Consider the following 27,825-nt stretch of genomic DNA (forward strand, 5'->3'; position numbering starts at 1 on the left):
CATATGTTGGTGTAGGGATGTACAATGCGGATCCATGCATGCATTTTGAGACTTTGTTCATGTGGCACGAGGAGAATGGGCAGCTTGGATCCATATGGGCAACTATTAGTATGATGGTACAATTGCATTACGGGCTAGTGACATTTTGCCCATAGTGCAACATTGATACCACTTGTGCCTGTTCTTATGCATGAAGGTGTCCCTTTATGAACAACACCAACTATTCACACAACACAGACAACCTTGTTACATGGTGAAATTGAAGCTGCTTGTACAGCAGCACAAATGATGATCACAGACATGCCCCATATGTTATATGAGTTCACTTCTGTGCACATTCCCAAATGGTGCATGGAGGTATGTGAGGGTTGTTGTTGGGCCACTCTGTGCAGGTTGTGTTCCATATGTTGCACACTGAGGCCCTGATTTTTTCTTAAGTGGCGCAGCTCAGTGTAGCAGCAATAATAGTTGCACCATTTTGTACCACTTTTGAAACGCAGGGATGCGTCATGTTTTCTGGAATATGGCACACCCCTGCATTTCCCCCTGCGCAGATTTGTTCTCCCTGCACCAATGCAGGCATCCCCCTTCTTCCATTTGTGAGATTCCAAATTATCGCCCCCTGCAACTTGCCCTGCATTTGTGGCAGTTCTTGGTAGTCTGCGCTGTCCTGCAATTCCAGTGACCAGCTCCTCCGGGATGACCGCTGCCACCATCTCCTCCAGCTCATTCAGGTCCTCTTGGGGTGTAGGACTTTTAACTCCAGTCTTCAGTGCTGCCTTTCAGTTCCTTTCAAGTTTCTCCTTAGTTCTGCTCTTGCAATCGTGCCAGCGTTTCTTGCAATCAGTGACAGTCCTCTTCACCTCCGCCACCCTGTTGACTTTATCTACTACTGCCTGCCATGTAGCCTCTTCTACCTCTTGGCAATTTGGAAGTGATGAAGAGCTGGTGTTGATGCTTTGTCACCAATCTCTGACCAAATTGTAATTCTCACTAAATGATACTTCTGCTTCACCTTCTCCTGGTACTTTGCTGGATCCTCCTGACTTGGCTGACTTGGATCTCCCTGGGGTTTCTTCTGGCCTGCATTCTCCATCTTGTCTTCCAAAACAAAATGTTCTTGCTCACACATTTTATTGCGCTAATGCTGTAAAATATGGCTCTAACCTATTTTGCCTCAAAAAACATGCGGCAAAATGTTCTACTGCCACCTTTGCAGCATAAGCGTAATTTTTATTTAAGGCATGTTGCAGTGATTTGTGTAATTTTTTATGCTAACCATTCCTTAGCACCATTGTGAGTCATTTTATAAATATGGCGCACAGATGGCACTTAGGAATGGCGTTTGTTCACTGTAATTTTTTTGACGCACATCATTTTTCTTAAATATGGGCCAATGTCTCTTGTACTTGATGTCTTGAAGCAAATTCTAGGTCTGGAATCAAATCGGTAGAACTGAAGATATGCAAATATAACGATTTAGACACAAATAGAGCCAAAAGGAGCAAAAAGCCAGCTTAGGATATCTGGCCATGGTGGGCAGGGACAGAGTCACAAGTTCAGGCCGACCATGAAGGAGTGCAAGCCGGGCACAGGACTGAAGTTTGGCCTGCTGAGGATTATACCCTATGTCCTTGGTGCGTAGTTTGGGCGGCATTGTTTGCAAGTCTTTGGCTCATCCACTGTTGGTTCCAAAGAAATTATGGAGAGAGGTTTTGCAGGGTGTTGCTTCACTCTGCATCAGTTCAGATGAGCTGTGAGCAAAGGCTTTGTGGGGCTTCCAGACATTTCACGTCGGATTTGGTTGAACCTTTTGCTAGGCCAGGAGGAGCTCTTTCTAATGCTAACCAATTGCCCGGTACCTGGGGGACACCATTTGCAGATCAGTAATTCACCCTAGCAGAGACCAGCAGGGTTTAGACAGGCCTAGTTACAGGTCCTGGTAGGGCCAGTGCAGCGGGTCAATTGGGAAGTTGCAAGGAGCCCTCTGGAGTGTATTATGTCCTTGTAGCTCAGAGCAGGAGGTCAGTCAGCTGACCTTTGGAGTCATTCGATCAGTCAACACTAACATCTCCAGGTTAGACTAGAGTTCCACCACCTTCTAGATTGTGTGCAGCAAATAATTTCCAAACAGACAATCAACAGGCATGGCAGGTCTCACAGCTACTTTCAATCAATGAGAGACCCCCTCCCCCACTGAAAGGAATGAGGGCCACAATGTAAAGACTCTCATGGTTGTCTGCTATCACAACCTCATAGAATGTATTGGAGATGACCTGCTCTAAAGACATTAGAGGACAACAGGCAGTAGTCATGCTAGCTCCTGTGTGTCCCTGAGAGCCTCCACCCACTGCCCATTGAAGGTGACCAAATGCTTGAAAGTGTTGGAAAGCATATGGGCTTTTGGAACTATCTCCTTGTCACCCAGGGTCGCTAGAGTAACCTCTGCACCACCCTAACTATGGCAACCTACTACCCACATTTTCTTCTGTTGCAACCCTGTCCACCCTTTGGCTGATTCCCCCAGATACTTTCTTGTGGACCCAGGTGTTGAGCCTGTGGTCAGCCTCCTTAGCAAGTTCCCTGGAGGTTCATTGAGTTTACTATCCACGCATGATTAGTGCAGGTTTGTAAAACTATTGCTGAGCAAATGTTGCAAAGTAATCAAATTGTACAGCCCCTTGTAATCATGTACATCATTCACCCAACCATCTAGTTTCTTGAAAAAGTAATCTACACAACCCATCCAGGACTATTGGAACAACTTCTGGCTGTCCCTGAACTTTTGCCTACACTTTTCAGGGGTGAGACCATTCTTCCTGACAAGTGTGTCCTTCATGAAGGCATACCTCACCCTTTCTCTGTTCCCTAGCCTAACAATGCATTCCTCCCTTCACTGGAATGTGCTTCAAGAGACTGGCACCCTAGTCCTCTTCAGGAACCTTTTGTATCAATAAGGCAACTTCATAGTCCTCAAACGACTTGTCAATATCATCCCTTACAAGACAATTAGGCACAAGGTCTTTGAGGATGTAGACCCTCTTGGCACTGAGGTACTGCTGCTGACCTCTAAGGCTTGTATTCCACTGATGACCAGCTCCTCAAGACTCACTTCATGAGCCAATACCAGTGCCATTTCAGTTTCAGCTTCATTTCCTTCAGGGCCTATGTTACATCTACCTCTGCATTGGCAGATACCCTGTTTGCAGCACCCTCTTCCATCCTGATTTTGCTGAGCTGTAGCTTTAACTCCCTTTCAGTTTTCCTGTCCCCTAGTCCCTCAGCAAACAGGTTGTGGGTGGACACACTACTCCCTGCCCTGGCAGGAGCTCCAGTCCTGTGATCATGTTGTCTTCTTCCTCTGGCCTCCTCCTATAAGTCTACTTCCTCCTCAAGGTTATCCTCTTCCTGCTCTTCAGGGTTCGCCTGTATTGTCCTGACTTCCTTAAAGGCTCTGAGGGCTACCTGGAGGTCCACCTTGGTGGCCTTCTTCCCTACCTTGAGCCCCTTCTCTTTGCAAAGCTTCTGCAGCTCTGCCTTGCTGAGGTTATCACTGTTGATTATCTCCATCAACATTATAGCAAAGGATATGAGGCAAACTTAAATTTGGAAAAACAAAAAAAATGACCAAATCAGAAACTAAGGAGAATTTAAGAGGTGGAAGCTGGTGTAGGATGATTTATAGGGATTTTTAGTGTTACATAGAATTATTAGATGGCACTGCACAAACACAAGTACTGGATCCCACCACTGAGAACCAGTGTAAGAAATAGGGTTATTGATTGGGGGGGTGGGGTTAAAACATTCTTAAGCAACAACTATAATCCTTGTCAGGGTGAGCCACAAAATTAACCTCTGCTTAACCCTCTGGTAGCTTGAAACTAAAGCAGTCAACCTTAACTTAGAGGTACTGTCTTACGTATTTGTGCAGCACTCAGACAGTATTAAAGTAAAAACACAACACAAGAAAAATTACACACAAATTTGGAAAAATATAGAAAACTTAATCATTAAAAAGATACCAGAATAACAAAAAATCAATAGGTAAAATCAAAGATATGTACTTTCAAAGTGTTAGGAAGTATAGCCCCTAAAAGCTCAAAACACCACTCATGGTCATCTGGTCATACTAGACTGTGGTGAAAGTCACAAATTCAAGCCACCCAGGATGGAGCTTGGGCCGGGTACAGGGGCCAGGTCTGTTGCACTGAAAAAGTTACCTTCTCAAAGTCCCGTTCGCAGTGGAGGAGGCTGTGAGGAGCAGGGAGAGCTTCAAGGATGGTCATCGATGTAGCGAGAAGATCAGGTTGGGCGTCAATGATGGTCATTGCTAGAGCTTTGCAATGGCAGTCACAGGAGGTTGTTGTAGCTGTAGGAGATCTCGTGTTGGTGGTCGTTTCTGGCAGTTGCTGTGGCATGAGAAGTTAGGTTCACAGGAGCTTCATCTTTGTGTTTGTTGCGGGTGGCAGAGTCTGGTGCAAACAGGGCCATTCACAGGTGGAAAAATCTAAATTCTTCAGAATTTTGTCTTTTCTTGTAGAAAAGTGCACTCTGGTGCCAGCCAAGGGTCCAGGACTTGGGAGGCATCTCTTGGGGATTAGGGACAGCAAGGCTCAGGCATGTCAAATTGCAGGTCCAGGCAAGTCCAGTTGCAGCAGATCAGCTGGGCATTTGCAAGGAGGCTTCTGAAGCTCTATCTGTCTCTGTAGCTCAGAGCAGGTCGGCCAACTGACCCTTGGAGTCATTCAGGTTAGCCTGGGATGAAGGGAGCATGTCCAGTGTTTCTTGACAGAGAGTAGGGCAGGTCTCAATCAGCAGGCCAGTCCTCTGGGGACCAAGGCAGTCCTTCTTCAGTTGTGTCCACTGGTCTAGGAGTGTACTGAAGAGTGAATTTGGCATCCAATATTTATACCTGATGCCAGCCTTTAAAGTAGGGAGATTCCTGTCTAACCCCACATCTGGTTCTGGAAGGTTCTTTACTAGCCATGCAAGGCTTCACATAGTCTGGAGTTAAAAAAATACTGACTTCAGGTACCTTTGTGTGTGCGCTTGAGGTAGCCCTTTGAAATGTAAGTGGGGCAAGGAACAGTTCTGCCCTCCATCCTACCAACTCCTCTCCCCGTTTGTCTCACTATCTAGGAGGAATACAAAAAGGCCAACTACAAAGCTATTCACAATCTGTTATCCAGAACGCAGGCTGTAGGAACTAAATTGGATACAACAAGAAAATGTTAACTTTCAAAAAGTGTCAATTTCAGAATTGTGACTCAAATCTGACTTCACCATAGAAGAGGATTTGAACTTATAATTTATTTGAATCTAAACTTTACATTCCTGTCTGTTCCTAATCAAACATTAGCTCTTTATAAATATAATAAGGCAAACCACTGCTATCCAATTGGAGAAAAACACCCTACAGTAGTGGAAAAAGAAATTTAGGAGTTTTTCAATCCCAGGACATGCCAAACTATAAATAAAAAAACAAGTTGTGCTGGTGGTCGGAGGCGCATGTGCAGCTCCACCACCGGCTTCGCCCCAACAAAAGGTGATACTGCCTTGTGGTGTCCTGATAGTGGGGCACTGTCGGTGTGGAAGCACCCATTCCAGTTCCCTGGCGGACAACCTCCTCACCGGACAAGGTGAGTTGGGGGTCTGACATGGATGGGGTTGGGAGGGTGGGGGGTGTTGTGTGAGCTTGTGCGAGTGGGTGTTGTCTGTGTGTATGAATGTAAGTGTGTATGCGTGGTTGAATGTATGATTGTATGCATGGTTGAATATACGTGTGTATGTGTGGTGGAATGGGGTTATGGATGTTGAAGTGAATGTGTGTATGGGTGTTGAAGTGCGTGCGTGTATGGATGTTGAAGTGAGTGCATGTACGGATGTCAAAGTGAGTGCGTGTATGGATGCTTGTGAATGAATGCATGTATGACAGTGTTGGTGTCTGAGTGTATGCAGGGAACGTGAATGAGTGTATGCCAGGAATGTGTGGGTTTCTGTGTGTGTACATGCAGGGGTTTGGGGCTCCCTACTAGAGGAGGAGTGGGGTGCTGTACTAAAGAGGGTGGGTGATTGGGGGAGGGGGTGCTATACTTGTGGGTGGTGGGGTGCTGTTCTGGTAGAGGGGGTGCGGAGGTGTGGTATGGAGGGGCGGTGGGGGTATTGGGCTTGAAGGGGTGTGGGGGAGTTGTCTGCCAGTGACAGGAAAGAAATGTCCTGTCATCTGTAGCCTTTCCACCAGGGTTTTCATAGGGGTGCTACTGCCTCGGAAACCCTGGTGGAAAGCCAGCTCCTAATACCACCAGTGGTCTTCATTGGACTAATCTCTGGCCTGGCAGGTCCAACCGCCCTGGCAGTACAAGTGGGGATGTGACAGGTTGGCAGAGGCCAACCTGCCACACTCATAATGTGGCTGTCTTCACCGCCAGTCCGTCGGCGATAAAACCATCACCATGGCCCTGGCGGTCAGAAGACCGTCAGGGTCATAATGAGGGCCTAAGTCATGGATGTAGTAAGTGTGTCTGACCCAAGTTCCTTCAGAGCCAGCCAGCCTTAAATTGTGCCTAGGTCCCAGTCTACCATGAACATTATATAACATTTGCACTTTATTGCTTTTTTGGAGGTATTCCTACTTACAATTTAAAAAAATCATATCACTGCTTCCCATTATTAGATGTTTGTCATTTTGGTGTCATTTTCTTTGTTATATTTTACTGTATTGTTCTGACATGGTTCGGGATTTTTATTGTTTTGCATTCGTACTGTATTACTGTTTCAGTACTGCATTAATACTTTACACATTGCACCAAGTTAAGCCTGGCTGTTTGCATGTTGTTTACACCATTATTCACCTCCTCTGCTCATAAACGTCTAGCCTTCTTTCAGGCTCGTCTGATTACAGTAAGCTATGAATACCAGCATCTAGAGTAGGAGAAAATGGTCCAGGACTGCCATGTGTAAGCCTTGGAATAAGAGTAGTGAAGATTACTCGTAAGTGATTAGGCCATTATCTCCTGCCTCATCTTTGCCATCAAAGTCCTGACAGATAGATGCTGCTGTTGCTGTGAACTAAATCTAAACCAGTACACTTACTGCTCTTCTATTTATTCAGTGAGTGTATAAATAATTAATTGATGCACAAGAAAGGACACCTGCTGAGGAGCTTCATGAAGTGTCACATAAATATTCGAATGTATGAAGTTGTGTTGTGAAAGTCATATAGCAGATCTACTGATCTACTGATTTCTAAAAAATAAATCTCCTTTGTCCAATGCCAAAAATGTTGCTATTCATCTAGTAGATCAATTTTGACTACCTGAAGCATCTTCTTTTTCATTCTGAGGATTTAAAAAAATCACTGGTAAGACAATTTTGTGTTGCAAACAAAAGCGAGAGTTTACTTTTGGGAGAAATTCAGGGGCAGGTCAAAAAACAGTCCTATATGGCAATATCATCAAGTGCTGTTCATCCATAATGAAATACCCTAGTAATATTGATTATTTCCTGGTCGATATTAGGCTCTGGTCAAACACTTTGGATATGAAGGTGGAACCCTGCTATGATAGCGACCACCACCCTCTGTGTCTTATTTTATCGAATCAAGCATTTGGGAGAGCCCAGCATCTAGAGACTACTGATGTCCCGATCCCCCGTTTGAATCTTAGGCAAACCTGTGTCAGTTGGCCAAAAGTTATATCTAATCCATTCCTGATTTAGGAAATGTATTTTTCCTTTTTACAGCTGTTCTCTAGTTTTGATGATTAAGAGGTCGATGGTATTCCAATTTTGATTATCCATGTTGAATTGACAAACATCCTACAGAAGATTTTTTATAAAGAAATTACTTCTAGGTATACTCCTGATATCATGCAATCTAGAGAATGGTTTAACCAAGATTGTGAGCATGCGAGGCTCAATCTTAAATTGGCCCTCCAAAAGCACTCACAGGAGGAGATCAGGGCTGCCAGACATAGCTCTACTAAGGTCCTGGATCTAGCAAAGAAAAATTGGTAATCTGAGATCTGGCTGAAGCTGCTGGATGCAGTTAAAAATCATAGATGAGGGTTCTTTTTGGAGGTTGCTGAACAACAGGCATAGATGGGTTAATGACACTTTAAACTTGCACATCCAGCCCGAAAGATGGGTGGCCCATTTCTCTGAGATTTATACTCCATCCATACAGCAGGATCCTGTGGACCATAGGGGTGATGAATTCAGACTTCTTATTGAAGGCCCCTTTGAGGATATTGTTTTCACAATTGCTGAAACTACAGCTGCTATTACTTTTTTGCAACCCGCCAAGGCTCCTGGTCCTGATAAGATACCTGGGGATCTGTTTAAGTCTGAACCCGTCATTTGGGCATGGTATATAAATACATTGTCGAATGCCATAGCAGCAGGTGGCCCTATTCCTGATTCGTGGCTCGGGCAGAAATTATCCCTATCTATAAAAAAGGAGATGTGGGACTGCAAATTACCGCCCAATTAGTCATATTGATAACTTACAAAAGATTTTCTCCAAGCAAGTGCTAGATAGGCTTATGGACTGTGTTCAAGCCAACCAGGTTTTATACCCCCTCCAGGCTGGTTTTTGCCCAATAATTAGTACTATGGACCAAGTTTTTAGGCTCTTCCTGCTACTTTGGAAATACGTTACTCTGGCTAAACATAACTTGTACATTGCTTTTGTGGACATATAGGGGGTTATTACAACTTTGGAGGAAGTGTTAATCCGTCCCAAAAGTGACGGTAAAGTGACGGATATACCACCAGCCGTATTACGAGTCCATTATATCCTATGGAACTCGTAATACGGCTGGTGGTATATCCGTCACATTTGGGACGGATTAACCCCTCCTCCAAAGTTGTAATAACCCCCAAAGTCTGCCTTTGATCTCGTCCCAAGAGAGAAACTGTGGGAAGTCCTAAACAAAATTTGTGTCCCAGGGAATCTGGTGCACCTAATTCAAAGGTTGCATGAGAACACTTATGCTCGAGTAAGATGGGGCAGCCAGGGGGAACTCACCGACCGCATAGATATCAGACGGGGGGTACGCCAGGGCTGTGTCCTTGCACCCACTCTTTTTTCTTTGTTCATTAATGAGGTGGTGCAAGTTGTAACTGATTGCCAAAATGATGCCCCTTCCCTGAACAATTCAAAAGTTCCAATCCTTTTATTTGCTGATGACTCCATTCTTATCTCCAAAACATCTATGGGCCTTCAGGTTCTCCTGAATAGGTTCAGTGTGTTTTGTGCAGATCATGGATTGGAGCTCAATTCTAGCAAAACTAAATTTATGTTTTTTGGTCGTGGTCGGACCAATCAGTGCAACATTTTACACAATGAGGTCCCTCTGAGTAAAGTATGCTCCATTGATTACCTAGGGGTGATAATTAGTAAAAACATGAACTGGCAGGACCAGGTGGAAAAATGTTTAGCTCTTTTAGCACATAGGTCAGGGGCAATTCTGCACTTTCAAAAGTCCAATACTGTGAAAGTTGTTTCCCCAGCCATTAAAATGTATCTAGCGAAGGCCCAGAGAGCTGCGGTCTATGGCCCAGAGAGCTGCGGTCTATGGCGCAGAGGTTTGGGGCTGTATTAAAACTAGTAAATTATCTGTGGGGGAAAATAACTTTGTAAGATCTCTTTTGGCATGTCCTCGCAGTACTCCCTTGGTTCCAGTGTTTCTGGATTTAGGGTTCTCCCAGATTTCTGACGTAATAGCTCTAAAGCCTTTAATTTTTTGGGTTCGTATCTGGACCACCCCCATATTAGTTTTATAACAGGAGTCTCTACAAGATTTACTGAATAGACCGAATGTACTCTTTATCCCTTGGCTCAAGTATATTTCGGATTGGTTCCATACTTTGAGACTTAGTGACTTTTGGAGCCAGCCCTACAATTTAAGGAGGGCTCACAAGGAACATTTGAAATCAGTTTACTGGTCCCATGTTAGGAACAACTATCTGTTATGCACTTCATATGGTAGGTTGACATCCCAATTTCTCGATTTCAAGTGGTATCCCCACTTCGAACCCTTTTTAGGTTTAATTTCTGATCAACTAAGCAAAGGTTTGTATGTCTGGTTTAGGTATGGATGTCTACCCCTGAAGTCTTTCACTAGCCCATGGTGTTCCACTTCGCTAACTGACCAATGCCCAAGTTGTAATGGCTCTGCAGAAACTGTAGTGCACTTTATGTTTATTTGTCCTGCTTATAGGCTTGCTCGGCCGAAATGGCTCCGCCCCGCCTGCAGGAACATGGTGTTGAGAACGTGTAAAGATGCCCTAAGTTTGATGAAGAGATATTGTTCCTCCCTTTTAATTTGTGCGGTCAGCAAGTTCCTTGCGTCTGCATGGCACATACGCACACGTCTTTTAAAAAATCACAGTGACTTGCTCTTAATAGAACATCGATCTTAACTTATTTAATTTAACTATTGTTTTATATAATAGTTTTAAGTTCAATGTGACTTTTATCTAATAAACAATGAGGAAGCTAAAGATCGATGATTCTTCCTCATATATAGGAGGGGAGATACATGTGAGATTTACATTATTATTTTATTGTATAATCGCAGATTCTTTTATTGTTTAATCCTTGATATTATATTTATTATGCACAGGCTGTGGTTTTATTGTTGTAAGTTATTGCTTTGATGATTAAACTAGACCGAATAAAGCTTGTGTGAACTGAAATACCCTATTTCTTCAATGACTCAGAACTCCTGAACAATTAGCTATTGTGATTACCAGCAGAATGTTTAATTTATAAGCTAGAAAAAAAAGTAGGACCAACCATAAAGTTTTAAAAAGTGGAACTTGTAAGCCCCCAAGCCTACTAATAAGTCAAGTATAGAAATATGTATTTTTGGCATTTCAAAGCAAAACTCTTCAACAATTGAGCAGCCACTTATTAATGGATATCGACAGATTTATTTGATGTGGGGAGGATGCCCACTGACTTCTTATTGTTCTAATTCATAATTATTTTATGAATCTGTCTCAAAGAAATGTAATCATCTTACAAGGGTCATATGGCATTAGCTAGAGTGTCTTGTGAATAAAAACCATGTAGACAAATATCTTCATGCCTAGAATGAGAAGACGCAGTCACTGCCACCCTGCTTTCCTGAATGTACTTTGTCACCTCATCAGAATATTGAAGGTTCTTTAATATTATCTGGTCAGTTTCTATGGCATAAGTCTGAGATGTAGTACTACTTGAAGGGACAGAATTGGCCACCTCAGAATGTTAGGTCTTACAAGAATTACTATCTGAGGAGCTATAACTAAATGTGTCAATAGAGGAAAACAAGGTTGCCAATGCTATTTGGGAACCTGGACCTTCTCCCTCTGAATTTTCCTAACCTTGTTGGAATGGACAGGAATTGGAGGGAGCACAGAAAGGAGACCCTTTGGCAGCTGTTTCAACAATTATCATTTCAACAATTATCCATTATTCAAACCTCCACACACAGGATCTTTGATCAGAAGGGTGGTAGCTGAGCATTGTCCTTTATCACTAAAACGGTCTATCCATGGCATTCCAAGAGAATCCATCTTTTTTCTGAGTACCTTATGTAATGCTATCTGCGTTTATCCACCAGCTCCATCAGCCATCAGCTCCATCTTGACTACTGACTCCATTTTGGTGCTCGGCTTAGCTTCACACAGCGGTCACATTGGTGGCGCAGGTATTTTTCTGCCCACTGCAACGTGTTTTCACTCCTTCTCAACTAGGGCGGGCACATAACATGGGGAAGTAGTAATGATAAGATGTACCAGGCTGAGAATGTCTATGGTAAAGCAGGGAACAGCTTGCACTTGGTAAAACAAAGTAAGGTTTGGCCAGTCCCTAGAGTGTTCTTTTCAACACTGACCTGGTACAGCAACCATTTGAACAACAACTTACTCGATGGGAGGGGAGGTTTCTAGAATTCTATGTAAAAGTATGTAAGGGGAGAAAGCTTGACAACTACATATATATATATGTATATATATATATATATATACATATATATATATATATATATATATATACAAATTGTTAACATTTTGCATTCTATCTGGTTAAGTAATCATTATTATTCAACTGCTGTGATTATTTTAAGAATTACAAGTGTTGTAGCATTTGAAATAAAAGCTCAAGTTATTCTTTCTGTGCATGAAACTTGGGAAGTGCCTTAATAAATGCATTACTCAGACTAAGAGTGCTGCATTCTGTACATCACATTCACTTTGTTTTCCTCTCCGACTGAAATAGAGTAGAACAATTTGGCATAGTTGAGGGGAAAAGATTACAAAGTATAAGATTTAAAAGTGAAATATGTTGGCAAAAAGTTAAAAAAGCAGCTTCACAAGCCGTTTCTCAAGTTTCATGTGAGATTCTAGGGTGGATCAAAGAACCTTATAATGTCCTTGCGAGCAAGTGGTCTTGTGGTTTGGGGCTTTCAGAGTGCTGGGTTGAATGTCTTAGTGAATGTGAGCCGAAAGATGTACTCATATGTTTACAAAAAGTCCCTCTTGAACAGGGAGGTAATTTATCTATTTTAGGTCAGGGGGGATGGATTTTGCTTTCTGCTTATGGAAAAATGTATGAAAAATGTAAGCAGCTGGAACACGAAAACCAGCAATTAGAGAGGCAGCTAGTTGAAACTGAAAAGTGTAAGATTTGAATGTGAAATATATTTAACGAGAAGTCAAAAGCAGCTTCACAGGCCTTTTCTCAAGTTTCATGTGAGATTCCATGGTGGGTTAAAGAACCTTATAATATCCTTGTGAGCGAGTGTTCTTATGGTTTGGGGCTTTCAGGGTGCTGGGATGAATGTCTTAGTGAAGGTGAGCTGAAAGATGTACTCATATGTTTACAAAAAGTACGTCTTGAACGGGGTGGTAATTTATCTATTTTGGGTCAGAGGGGATGGATTTTGCTTTCTGCTCATAGAGCAATGCATGAAAAATGTAAGAAGCTGGAACATGAAAACCAGCAATTAGAGATGCAGCTAGTTGAAACTAACCATGCTGTCTTGTCAGAATAAGCTATTGTGAGATAAGGCTTCTACCTATCAGTCTGTCGCATAAAAGGCAGCTGTCAATGTCTCTCAAAACAGATTTTGGAAATGCAAGGGTAAAATAAATCAAAAGAAAGTTAATTTAGCAATTGCTAAGGCTGGTTTAGACTGGAATCCCAAAGAATAATATATGAAAATTTGGGAAAGTACAGATTTTTCAAATTTCAGGGATGAAGAGGTTAAAAAAGGTGGAGGCTAGTTTAAGACAGACAAACCAAAAGTGGTTTGCGCACAGCCAATATTAAGACGAAAAATACAGTGCACTCACTAGAAGATTACCACTAGCAAAATGTTAGTGACATTATTGACAGATTCAAACAGAAATCTAAGGAAGCAGTACTTATGTGGATGGTGAGGTTGTTTGACACGGATGCTTCAGAGTGACATTAGATGCAGGAGATTCAAGGACGTTTTGTACTCTTAACCCTAACCCCATTATACAAGAACAATTTAGAAGTTATGAGAATCAAGGAGCGACTAATTTGTTACAATTGGCAGCCATAGGGTGTAATCAAAAAAATCATACTGAATCTGATCGGCCACCAAATCAAAAAGCCTTGTTACACGTTGAAAGATGTTTTGTTGAGTATTAAAGAAGAAAGAATTAAAACTGCTATTCTATTAGATGAAGCTCACAGTTTGTTAGAGGCTCCACTGACCACTTCAGTACAAAATAAAATGATTTGCCTTGGCCCTCCAGTTTACACGCAAGTAATAATGACTCTCCTAATTAATCAGACCGGGCAGAGAACAAAAGAGGTGCTGGAGGCAGTTCGCAAGCTAGGAGAGCTTGGAGACTGGAAAAAAACAGAAAGAGTCTTGAGATCTGAGGGTCACACAGATAACAACAGAATATCTAGGAGAGATACGTTTATGGCATTACTGAATGATGGTGTCAGAAAGGAGCAGATTGATGGGATAGATACTAAAAGCTTGTGGGAAGTGTACTGTAAAAGAGGTTTTGACCAAAACAAAGGTATCAGAAATGTTAACAAACAAGATAATAAATGCTTGAATCAGGGCCAGCCACAGATGCAGGAGGACAGAAAGGAAAGGGAGAAAAATGTTTCTTCACGAGGGAAAGAGGAGGAAGATCTGGACAGCGATGGGTTAACTGAGGAGAGCAGGGAAGAAAGAGAATCCACTCACGGATAGCATATATCCAGACCTGACTTGGGCAAAAGTTGACAGGTTTGAATCAGATTAGGAAACAGGCCACGCTCCGGTACAGGGATGGTAAAGATAACAGACCCCACATTGATTTAGAAATACACTGGAAACACAATAATGTAAATGAGTCCAAGTATTAGTTGACACCAGAGAGGAGGCCTCTTTAATTTATAGGAATCCAAAAAGGTTTACTGGTCGGCACTACTCTATGACTGGGTTAGGTCGAAAACAATCCACTGTCGTGCAGACTACTGTTCAGATGAAAATAGGAAGAACACCAAAAACAGAATATACTGTTCTGATTGTGCCCCTTCTGGAATATATATTAGGAATTGGCATTTTAAAAGGGATGATGGTTGTTATCAGGTTGGATCAAAGAGATACATTTCAGTGGCAGCCATGAAAGTGGGTCACCTGAAGATACCCCCAATGAAAGTGCCCTCAGCAACCAAGGTAATTTGCTTGAAGCAATTCCACATTCCAGGAGGGACATGAGGAAATAAGTAAAACTATACAGGAATTGATTGAGGCTGGTGTGATAGCTCCAACCACCACTGAATGGAATAATCTGCTTTGCCCTGTTCGTCGACCTGATGGGTGCTATAGAATGTTGGTTGATTACCACAATCTGAATAAATATACACCTCCTTTGACAGTCCTGGTCCCGAAAACAATCACTTTGATTGAAAGAATACAAAAACATATAGGGACCTGGTATGCTACCATTGATATTGCTAATGCTTTCTTTCCAATATCATTGGTTACTGAGTGTCAGGAATAATTTGCCCTCTCACATTGTGGCAGACAATTTAAGATGCAATCTTTACCTATGAGGTAAATACATAGTCCCACCATCTGTCACCGGCTGGTGGCAGAGCACCTGGATGAAGTATCTGTCGTATGATAAATGTAACGCAGATGATTAATCCAGACAAGACATAGAGACCCTATCAAAATGTAAATTTCCTAGAAATTCAGTGGAATCAGGGACATAGAGAAGTGTTGCCACAGTCAAAACAAAAGATTTTAGAGTTTGCCACTCCTTGCACTAAGCAGGTGGCACAGGGATTCAGTGGATTGTTTGGTTATTGGAGACAGCATATCCCTCACTTGGGTCACATTTTGGACCCTTTGTACAACGTGACACGAAAGAAACATGAGTTTGAATGTGGTGAACAGCAGCAGTGTGACTTGGCAAAGAAGGCGATTCAACAGGCTTTAGACATATGGTCAGTGCAGGAAGGAGACATTGAGTTGTGTGTAACCCTTCAGGGGTGATATGCCAATTGGAGCATGTGGCAAAAACAGGGAAGAACGAAGGTGGACCTGGGTTTCTGGTCTGTAAAGCTGCCTGATGTTGGAGAGCGATATACTCCCTTTGAGAACCTTTGAAAAATAATTACTTGCATGCTACTGGGCTCTAGTGGATACTGAGCAAATAATCCTGGGCCATAATGTGTTTTTGAAACCTGAAATTCCAATAATGCAGTGAGTGATGAGTTCCCCTAAAACTCACCACATAGGACATGCAGAAGAAGCTAGTATCATACGTTGGAAATGGTACATATAAGACAGGGCTCTAGTGGGACCAGCAGGGACAACAGCTCTACATGAACAGGTGTCACAAGCCCCTGTGCAGGATGATGTGAGGGTGCAGGAGGTACCACACAAGAAAGAGTTACCAGTGAAATGGGGTGAGCCATTTGAATCCTTGTCCCCTGAGGATAGGAGGAATGTGTGCTTTATCAATGGTTCAGCCAAGTATGTGGGGGCCAAAAGACATTGGAAAGCACTGTCATATAACCCAATCACCAAGAAGTTGTTAACTACTACTGGAGTAGGGAAGAGTAGTCAATATGCAGGATTGTACACTGTGTATCAGGGATTGAAACATTAATTATCTGGGACTTGTCACATTTAAACCGATTCTTGGTCCATCGCCAATGGGTTAGCCACCTGGGTTCCCACATGGCTTACACACAACATGCAAAAACATTAAAAGTAAGTGTGGGGCAAAGAGTTGTGGCAAGAAATTTGGGAAATGCTAGAGCAAAGTATTGATACTGTGTATCATGCGGATGCTCACTGTCCCACCAGTTCCATAGAATGCTGATTTAATTCCCTTGCAGAAGACAAAGCCAAAACTTCAGAGGCAGAGGTGGCGACACAGAATTATGACTTGGTGGGGATGGGTAAATGGGCGCAGCAAAAATGTTGACACCTGGGACAGAAAGCCTCTTACAGGTTGGCAGAGATTAGAGGGATGCACATATCCCCAGACTTGATAAAGACTGTGACCATGCAATGTCCTATTTGTCAACACACACAAAAGAGTTTTCTCCCACAAACTGTCCGAGGTCAGTTGGTGAGAGGGAAATTATCAGGGCAGATATTGCAAAATGATTACATTGGACCACTACCAACTAGTTGTGGGAGTCAATATGCTTGCACTATAGTGGATACTTATTCTGATTACCTGATTGTCATCCCTTGTAAACATGCTTCTCAGTATAACACTAATAAAACTCTGGATTTGTTAATGTTATATTATGGAGTCCCACTCCAGGTCCAGATGACAATGTGTCACATTTCAAAAGAAAATTGTTACAAGACATTGAGTAGATTTATGGCATTACTTGTTATCCACAAGCTGCAGGACCGATTGAGAGAGTGAACGGGTTGCTGAAAGCCCAATTACAGAAACTATCAAATGGAACCTTGAAAAACTCAAAAGAGCATTTAAATGAAGCCTTCCAAATTTTTAATAACAGACCACTGACATATGCAGAGACTCCGCTAATGCAGTTGTCAACCCCAGCATTACATATACAACCCCATGTAGCGACCAAACCCATCCTGTATTCGGAAATAAAACCAGGAGCCTTGGCTCCTTATCGAGTCAGACCGGAATAAGCAGGTCTTAATCTACATGCTTTAAAAGATTACACCATGAACCAAAGAGACATGGCACTTCTTGAAACAGATATTGGAATACAGATTCCCTGGGAGTATTTCGGAAAGATTGTTCCCAGATCTGGGTTGGCACTCAAAGGTATTCATGTCTTGTGGGGGTAATCGATGCAGACTACCAAGGGAAAATTAAAATCATTCTCCTCAGTAGTGGAGACACTATCTTGATAATACAATATGGACATTGCCCAGATTGTGATTATCCCAGTGTATGGAGGAATAGTGAAAAATGGGACTTCCCCAGTCCTTCCTACAGGTCGTGGGGAGGGAGGTTTTGGTTCACTGACAAAAACCCTGGTGCTAAGGTGTGGGTAGAATCCCCAAATTATCCTCCAGAACCAGCAGAAATCACCCCAAAGGACAAGGATAATATCCTCTTAATTATGAATCCCGGGAAAGAGAAATGGGAGCACGTACCAGCTGACAAATGTTATTTGCGAGAATGATCATACTTGTCTCTTTTACAGATAATATTACAAGGTGTCTCTATTCTAGCTGTGCAACGTGGTCTTCATTTGGGCGTGTGGGATCAGGAGGGATTGAAAGCTTCCAGCTCTGAAATGATTGATCGACCATGCCAATCAACACCTTTATTGCACTTGACTGAAAATCTTTGGATACATCTGGCACGAGTCATATTCAACAGGTTGGATTTCTGCATGGCCTCCATGCAGAGTACGGTGGATGACATTCCACCTATCTGGTAGCCATCCTGATGCCTGAAAATATTTTACTGGCTATTTTTAATGCCACAAACAAGGATGGAGATGTCCGGGAGGGTGATGTGTTATCCCAATTTTCAGTCCCTACGAATACTGTAGGTTTTGCCAAGAAACGACGAATGAAAAATGAGACAATTTGTCCCAAGTGCTTACTTACAACATCACTCTGGTGTTGTATGTATTGAGTTTACTTGTGATTCACATCAAATTGGAAAATGAGCACAACTGTGCCTAGAGGGAACAATGGGGTCCCCTCAAGAGATACCGTGGGAACAACAAACTCTATGTCACTACCGAACCAATAAACATTGCAAAAGGATGGCGAATGACATGACCTGTCTCCACATTGTGACTGCTGCTGGTCACATCCAGCATGTCAAACTACCAGTAGAATGGTTATTCTCTTGTGGAAATACCAACCTTACACACATTCATGTTAATATAACGGGCAAACCGTGTACCTCTACACTATTAGGACTCATGATGTTTCCATGTCACTCTGTACAGACTCGCTCCAAGGGAAGCTGTTCAATTAAGTGAAGACAGTGATCCTAAAATTCAGTTATTATCTTAATCAGAATTTATAAGCTTAAGTCTATCTGTTGTAGGTGTTCTATGGTTAGCCGTTTATAATACTCAAGGCATTAACAAGATAGCATGTATAATGGTTAAGAACATCAATCATACTTCAGTCGCTTTAGCTGATTTATTGCTAGACATATGAGGTACTACAAAAGCTGCTTTGTAAAACAGAGCCGCATTGACTATTTACTGTTAAAGCACAATCATGGTTGCTCAGAATTTGATGGTCTTTGTTGCTTCAATTTGTCAGACCACTATAAATCTACTCAGTCCCATATTGAAACTTTGCATGGATTGGTGAAAGGAGTAAAACAAGATGTAGACAAAGGTTGGTGGGACTGGTTGGTCCAGTGGTTGCCCGATTTTGGGCAATTACGCAAGGCTTTAGGCGGGATACTTATAGTGATTTGTATTATAATAATGTTATGTTGCTGTGTAAAATGCATATCTAATTTGCTTGCAATGTTTAAACCAAAAAAGGTTACTTTCCAACCAGTATGTTATCTGAGACCTGGTCAAAGAATGGAGTGTATTGCTATCGGTCTTTAACCACCAGTCCAACTTGACCACTAACTCCATTTTGGTGCTCAGCTTAGCTTCACACACCATCACATTGACGGCACAGGTATTTTTCCGCACACAGCTTGTGCAACGTGTTTCACACTTTCTCACTGAGGATGGGCACAAAACATGGGGGAGTAGTATTCATAAGATATACCAAGCTGAGTATGTTTATAATAAAGCAGGGAACAGCTCGGTCTTGGAAAAACACTGTGATATTTGGCCAGTCTCTAGAGTGTTCTTTTCAACACTCACCTGGTGCAACAAGCATTTGAACAACAACTTACTGGGGAGGGGAGTTTATACAATTCTGCTCTCTAGTTTGTTTAAAGTATATAGGGAGAGAAAGCTTGACAACTGGGACTAGAAGGAACTCATTCTGAGGGGGGATGCCTTGCTCAGAAAATAAACCCATTGTGGGTATAGGTCTCCCCCTATCTCGGTTGTCAGGGTTCCATGACCTGAAGTTGGCAAACAAAGGGATGATGTTGAAGTCAAGCCCCATGGTGATGCATTGTGATGTGCATGAATGAATATGTAGTCACTATATATATATATATATATATATATATATATATATATATATATATATATATGTATATATATAATATTTATTGTTGAACTTTTGCATTCTCCCTGCTTCATTATTATTCTACTGCTGTGATTATTTTAAGGATAACACGTGTTGTTGCATTTGAAATAAAAGTTCACATTATTCTTTCTGTGCATGAAACTTGGGAAGTGCTTTAATAAATGTATTACTCAGACTAAGAGTGCTTACTTCCTTGCAATCCATTCACTTCATCTTCCTCTCAGTCTAAAGTAGAGCAGAACACCTTAGGAAGCAGATGCAGAACTGCCAAAGAACAGAACTGATGTCTCAGTTGATCCACCACTTCATTCTCCTCCCATTATACGCTAACCTTAGAGCTTTCTGAGCCATATTGAAACAGTTCATGGCACCCAGAAATGTACCTACATCTTCACCACTTGACTATCTGTCAGAATTATCACCGACCTGGTCTGGTAAGCGGAGCCATGGTCTACACCACAATAAATATGGTTGACACTTTTCTCATAATCAAAAAGTGTTTCCCCACTACTGGAGTTCATCTACCCTGTATTTTGTCTGTTCTTAGAGTTGCTCCCCAGCCTACTGCACTGACATCTGTAGTTATTGCTACTGGCTAGAGTAATGCTGATAGAACCTCCCTAACCAGATTATCCCAGAGCAGCCACCAAGCCTGCTCTTCCCGGGGCCTTGTTGACAGAGGAACCAATCAATGATAGTCTCTGATTAGACCGACTTCATTAAACTAACCAATGCTGGATTCATGGTTTCAGATGCAACCTGTCCCAGGAAACATTATTTGATGTTGGTGATATGTAACCTCTATCCTTATGAATTCCTCAGTGGTGCAATGTCCTTGCTCAATAATGGCATTAATAATGTTAATAATGCCATTAATAATGAAGAGTCACAATTGTTTCCTCTACCACTACAAGGGACCGCTACAATGCATTAACAACATTGCATTTACCTCAATGAGGTAAGTAAAAATGTGGTAAGTTACAATGCATTATCTTTACGGCACACTAAAGGGTCCAAGGGTTGCTGTGTAGTGGGTGGTGTATATGGGTAGTAAGGGGGTTTTAAGTTTCAGTGATTGGTGGAGTGTAGGGGTTTGTAAAGTTTTTAATGTTTAGGAAATTGTGAGATATAGAGGTAATAAGGGTTTTTGAGGTTTCAGGAAGGGGTAGCTTATATGGGTAGTAATAGTTTTTTTAGCTTTCAAGGATAGTTTGTTTATGGGGCAGAAGGTTTTTTTTAGGGTTCAGGGATGGGTGAGAGTTAGACCTGTCAGCCTTATGAGGATCTTCCTCCCAACATTTTGCATTCCTCCTCCATTTTTGCACATCTTGTTTTTTCTGGTCCTATGAATCTGCACACTTTACCACTCCTTACCAGTGATGTAGTGCATGAGCTTATTTCTTAAAATGTTGGTGCAATTGGTGTGTCCCTAACTGATATGTCTAGTGTACTTGTGAGCTCTTAGTAAAGTGGCATTATCTGTGCCCAGGGCCTGTAAATTAAATGCATTAATTGTGCCACCCACTTAAGTAGCCCTTTAAACATGCCTCAGTCTGTCACTGCAGCCTGTAAGTGCAATTAAAACTGCCATGTCGACCTGGCAAAGTACCTGGGAAAGTAAACTTTTTGCCAGGCCAAAACCTTCCCTTATCATGCACATTAGTCACCCTGAGGATAGGCCTCGGACAGTCCAAATTGCAGTTTATTTAAAAAGTCGGAGATGTACCTTTACGTTCTACATGTCCTGGTGGTGAAAAACACTTACATTTGTTTTTTACTACTGCAAGGCCTACCTCTCCTATAGACTAACAATGGAGAAACCTTATTACATTTAAAAATGGGATTACATGATCAGTTCATGTTTAGAGTCTTAAGAATTGTAATGGACAATCCTCACTATGGTAAAGTTGGATTTTAAATTACAATTTTGAAAATGCCACTTTTAGAAAGTTAACATACTTAGGGGCAACCCAGTATTCCCCTAGAAACTGGGTATAGAAAATGTCTCACTTAAAATGCTCCTAGATTAATTGTTTAGATGTAGTTGTGTACATATGATCCAGTTTTCAATTAAAGAATAAGACAACTCCATACTGTTAAAATCCAATATATTACTCAATAGGATTCAGGAAGTTAAAAAAATGTACAAAAGATCTAACAAATGTGTTGTGCTTAGTGTATACGGCGGGCCATCATATAGTGTTGCGTGCTGCCTGCCCCCAAGCGTTCGACAAGGAGCGGTTAGAGCGTGTCAGATTGAGGGCAGCAGACGCGTCAGTGGCGGCCACGTTGGGCTTACGCAGTTGAAAAATAAATATAAATAATAACACCCAGACATGTTAAGGGTGTACTTTCTTAAAATTACAACATAATTTTTGGCGACAAGTGTTCCAGAGGCCGTCGCTTCTCAACCCACGCATATTTACCTATGCCAGAAGGTGAGGGCACATTCCCAGCTGTTTCCTCGACGTGCATTTGCTTGGTACTTTAGCAGCAGGGAACACGGATATGCTGGGAGCTCTGAAGGAAGTATGCTGAAGTGGTGGAAAGGACCATGTGACTCCTGGAGAAGGAGGATATAACGTAAACCTGGTTTTCAGAAGCTCTACATGGATTTTACAGGCGCCATCTTGGAGCTATTTCAAGTTCAAAGTTCTACAGAAGTTTTAACAGTGTTGTTGCTGACTGGACTGTGCAGCTGTACAGATTTACATACAGCTTGGAGTTGTTCATAAAAGTTTTGATTGTTTCTATGAAAATAAATATTTCTCTAATTTATCTGATTCTCTGGAAAAAAGCTACATTTTAGCTGCTGTCTCCCTGGTCGAACTATGCCGTTGGATAATCCTCCACCACCATTTCTAGAGTTGCCTGGTGCGCCTGCAATCCCTTGGAAACAATGGTTCGATGGATTCGAAAATTACCTTGGGGCTATAGGAGCCTCTCATTTTAGACCAGAAAGTAAAACATGTTTACTTCTACATTCTTTGGGTTTTGAAGGAAGAGAGATTTTTAAACACCTACCAGATGTAGCGCAAATTGAAGAGGATCTTGATGACTATCAGGTTGCTATCAAGAAATTATCTGCAAGGTTCGATGTCCAACCGAGTCTGGTAGTGTTGCAGCACAAATTTTTCAAGCGTGGTCAACTCCATAGTGAAGATGTGGATGCTTACATCAGTGCGCTTAGACAATTGTCTTCCAAGTGTGAATTTAGAGATTTTCAGGACCAGTTGATAAGGGACAAGTTTATTGGCCATTGCTCGGGCAAGCACATTCAGCAAAAGTTATTGAGCATGGGAAATCCAACGCTCGAAGATGTTATCAAAGTGGCCAAGAGTATTGAACTGGCGCAGATGTCACTGAAGGAACTCACAGCTAGTGCTTGTACAAAGGATACTGAACAAGTTCAAGTTAATGTTATAACAAAAACTGGAATGGTGAAGAAAGGCAATCTGAAGAAAGTGGACAACCCATTTTTTAAGAATACAAATATATGTTTTAGATGTGGGAATACTTCCCACTACAAGGATGGTAAAAATTGTCCTGCGAAAAATGTTGTTTGTAGGAAATGTGGTAAACTAGGCCATTTAGCTGTTGGCAAAGGCCTTTCAGGACATGATAGTGGTGGTCACAGATACTGTTTTGGGGGTTAAAGACCAAAACCAATGTATCGATCCCCTGGTGGATATTCGAGTAGGAGATAAATGGTTACAACTGTTGGTTGACTCAGGAGCATGCATTACAATGATCACATCTGAATTGTTTCACAGCACTTGGGGTGATAGAAAATTGTTGCCACCAGATAGATCGCCTGTCTTTTCTGAGGGCAGGAAAATTGAGTTAGAAGGATATATAGAAGACAGTCTAGATTTTAAAGGTTGTAAGATCTATGGCAACATTTATGTGGTATACAAAGGATTGAACATTCTGGGTTGGTACCACCAAGGTTTGTTTGGCATGGTGTTGAACCCTGGAACTAAAGAACAAGTTCTAGTTGTGGAAGTCTCAAAAGACATGGTACCAGTTGAAGATGAATGTCCCAGTGTGTTTGCTCAGGGGTTGGGGAAAATTTCTGGTTTCAAACACAGGATAAAAATAAAAGATAAGGCCATTCCAGTGAAACATAAGATCAGGTCTGTTCTGTTTAGTTTGAGGGAGGATCTCAAAGCTGAATTAGACAGGCTTCATGAGAATGGCATTATTGAACCAATTGAGCCTAGTTTGTGGCTTTCACCACTGGTGGTTGCCCGAAAACGTAATGGTGACATACTTTTATGTGTGGACTTGAGGAGTTTCAATAAAGAAATTTGGGTGGATTCATATCCTCTACCCAAAATTAGTGACCGACTTGAAGAACTCAGAGGTTCACAGTGGTTTTCCAAGATTGGTATCTGCTTATCACCAGGTGGTCTTAGATGAAGAATCACACCATTATACAGCCTTTAATTCCATGTTTGGCACATTCCAGTTTTGCAGGATGCCATTTGGGCTGGCATCTGCAGCGTCAGCTTTTCAACGCATCTTGCACTAGCTCTTAGGTGGTGTACAAGGGGTTCTGATTTTCCAAGATGATGTTCTTATTCATGCTAAAGGTTTGGAAGACCACAAAGAGAAAATTCGGTCTGTTTTCAAGATTTTTCAGTCTTATGGTATCTGTGTGAAGAAAGAAAAATGTGAATTTGTCAAGAGAGAGATTGAATTTTTGGGGCACTGTGTGTCCAGAAAAGGGGTAGTACCACAGCCTGGGTTGGTAAAGGCTGTCCTAGAATCGCCAAACCCTAAGAACAAAGATGAGTTATGATTGTTTATTGGCATGAGTGAATATTATTCAAGGTTTATTCCCAATTATGCTAATAAAGTGAAAGTGTAGTCCAATATGCTTAAGAACAAAGTCCTGTTTGTATGGGACAGTGAGTGTCAATCTGCATTTAAAAAAGTGAAACAGGAATTGGTTGATGCTAGAACGTTGAGTCCATATGACCCCAGTCAATTGTGCATCATTATGGTTGATGCTAGTAAATATGGGTTGGGGGCTGTACTGTCCCAAGGTGCGGGGGAGAATGAGAGGGTTATTAGTTATGCCTCAAGAGTGCTATGTGAACCAGAGCTCAACTATTCGGTAATTGAAAAGGAGTTATTGGCATGCTATTGGGCGAGTTAAAAATTTAGAAGCTATGTCTGGGGAAGGAATTATGTAATACAAACGGATCATAAGCCGTTGGTGTACATGTTAAATGAGGATAAAATCAACTACACCACCCCCGCATTGCACGTCTCACCACAAAATTGTTACAATATGATTTCCAGGTTAGGTATATTCCAGGAAAGGAACATTTTACAGCAGACTTTCTCTCTCAGTTACCAATTAATGACCAGAATTCCAATGACTTGGAGGATGGTATAGAAGATTGTTTCATAGCTTCTGTTGATGTAGACGAATCCAAAGTGTGCACAGAAACTGTATGGAAGACGGCTGAGATCAGTGATGTGGGGTTGGGCATTGTTAAGCAGCACATAATTAATGGATGACCAAAGGAAAGAAATTTGAATTCAAGGGTCTAACCATATGCTAAGGTGTGTGAGGAGTTGTCAATTGTTTTGAGGAACGATAAATGTGTACCCCTTGTGATGTTCGTTCGAGGTTGGTGGATCATGCACATGAGGGGCATTTAGGTGCCACAATAACAAAGAGACGTATCAGGGCTCATTATTGGTGGCCCTCTATGGACAAAGATGTGGAAAGGGCTGTGAGTGGATGTGTTGTAGTGCAGAAAAGGGGCTAAAGGTGGTGGAGCCACTGTTGCAACCCATATCTATACCTGATAGAGCTTGGGTTAAAGTGGGTATTGATATGGTAGGGGCATTCAACTTCCTCCCAAGTCAGATGCGCTATGCTTTTGTCCTGATGGACTACTACAGTAAATGGCCAGAAGTGCGTTTCTTTGCTAAGCCCACAACTGGTAGTGCCATACAGTTCCTCAAGGAATTTTTTTAGAGGGAAGAGTTTCCGGAATTTTCCTAATAAATGTAAGAGTACCCTGTTCCAAAGAGAAAGAAAAGGGGACTAATCCTACAGGAGCGAGAACGCTTCATCAGGGCCAGTGCAAAAACTTCTCCAAACAATAAATAAATGTCAACCCTACTACGGGGAAGATTAGAAAACAAAAAGAGCGGTCACTTACTTTTAGTCAACCTGCTACTTCAAAAAAGGTCGCCCTAGGAAAAGACAAACACATATAGAAATAATAGCCAAAAGTGCCCTTTGTGAGTTTTGTGATTAGTGCGTAGTCACATAACTGTGTAAATCAATTGAGCTTTCCATCCCCAGTCTCAGGATAGAGCTCCATGGGTAACACATGTCAGGAACCGGAACAAACAATCTTTGCATCCCGCAATCATGAGAGGGATAATATTATCAACAGTGTACCTCCACAGTAGTATCAAACATCCAACAAAAGTTGTCATATCACATACAGTCAATATATTGGTTAAAGAACAACAGCTTCCAGACAATGGCAGCTCTAACAAAGTAAAATAGTTGAGATGCCCAAAAGTTTGATTAATATATGTCACACATCAATTATCATCATGTTTGGGGGAAAGGGACTAAGGAACTACCAAGATTTAATATACTCCCACTTTTGCGGGACAAGTACCATTTAGCAAGCATTTAAGAGACTGTTAGTCAAGAGGGTTTTTTGTTAAAACAGGTACCAAATGAGAAAAATCAAGATTACATGCAACGAGGCATCGGTTCAGTAAGAAATACATTTACTGGTGCGTGTGTGTCTTTAATTGTATTGTCAGGAATAGAAAAAGGTGCGGTAGGACCGCCGGTCTAAATGGAATTAAAAGGACAGGGGTACTTACAATATTGTCGTATTCGTAGGTCGATTAACCTGCCCTCCTGACAACGTCCTGATCCGAAGTAACTGGACACTCGTCGGAGATGTGTTAAATGCGTTGAGACCCGGAAATGAATTCCGGCATGCGCGCGTACTGTTGATCATAGTCATAGAAAACTGACTCAGTCCTGTTTAAAGGGGCCAATGTCACTATTTATTCATAGAGTGTCCTAACTCTCGTCGAGGTTGCAAGTGAAGTCCACAGTATGCATAAAAGCAAAGAAAAGTCAATAGAACTCTTCATGAAGTTGTATAATTTGTTTTTTAAAACATCTTGATCAACAAGGATAAAATTAAAGTCAGTAGATGAATCAAACTCATCATAAAATCAAGTGATTTGAACATTTTGATCAGAAAGGATAAAAATCAAAGTGAAAAGAGGGAATCAACTCTAACTTGATTATATTGAGACAGCAAAGTGAATATAAATTATTGCACCGAACCTTGCTGAGTTCCTGATCATGATTGGACATCCGTATAATTTGGCAAAATCTTTTTTTGAAAAAGATATTTTTCAAAAAGAGATTACTTTGATGAAAAGTGTCAGCTAACATGACAGCGTGGTCCACGGTATTTCGTCATTTAACCCCCGTATAGAGGTCCCTAATTTGAAGACCCACCACTGTTAAGTTCTGAAAAGGAAGTACAGGTCATTCGGTCGAACTTGGGGGGCTTCTAAAATCACCCACCAAAGATCATCCGGAGTATGTGAAGTCTCTATAAAATGCGCACTGAGTTTAGTAGTGGCCCTGCGGCATCTAATATTGCTCCTGTGTTCATTAATGCAAATCTTGACTGGTCGTGTAGTCATCCCTATATAGCGTAATTCACAGGGGCAAGTAATCATGTAAATGCAATTCTAGTGGGGAACTACAGTACCGTCTGAGTCGTAGGAACTGTCCCACAGGTAAATTATCTCTTAAAGCTTTTGGGTGATGACTCTCATATAGCAAAAGGCTATTCCGATCTGTTGGTTTATGGTATGTACTGGTTGTCAGTTTATCATTGTCGATCGAGATCACCAAGTCCAAGAAAGGTAAATGAGTAGAAGATATATTGGCTGTGAATCTCAGGTAAGGATCAAGAGTATTGATCCAAGTCATGAATTCTTCTGCTGATGTTAAAGGCCCTTGGCATATGACCAAGATATCATCTATATAGCGACGCCATAATTTAATATCGCCTTGAAAAGGATTGTTTTGTGGCAAAATATATTTCTTTTCAAAGTCATACATATATAAGAATGC

This window comes from Pleurodeles waltl, chromosome 10 (genome assembly GCF_031143425.1).
Source record: "Pleurodeles waltl isolate 20211129_DDA chromosome 10, aPleWal1.hap1.20221129, whole genome shotgun sequence".
In the NCBI taxonomy this organism is placed as follows: domain Eukaryota; kingdom Metazoa; phylum Chordata; class Amphibia; order Caudata; family Salamandridae; genus Pleurodeles; species Pleurodeles waltl.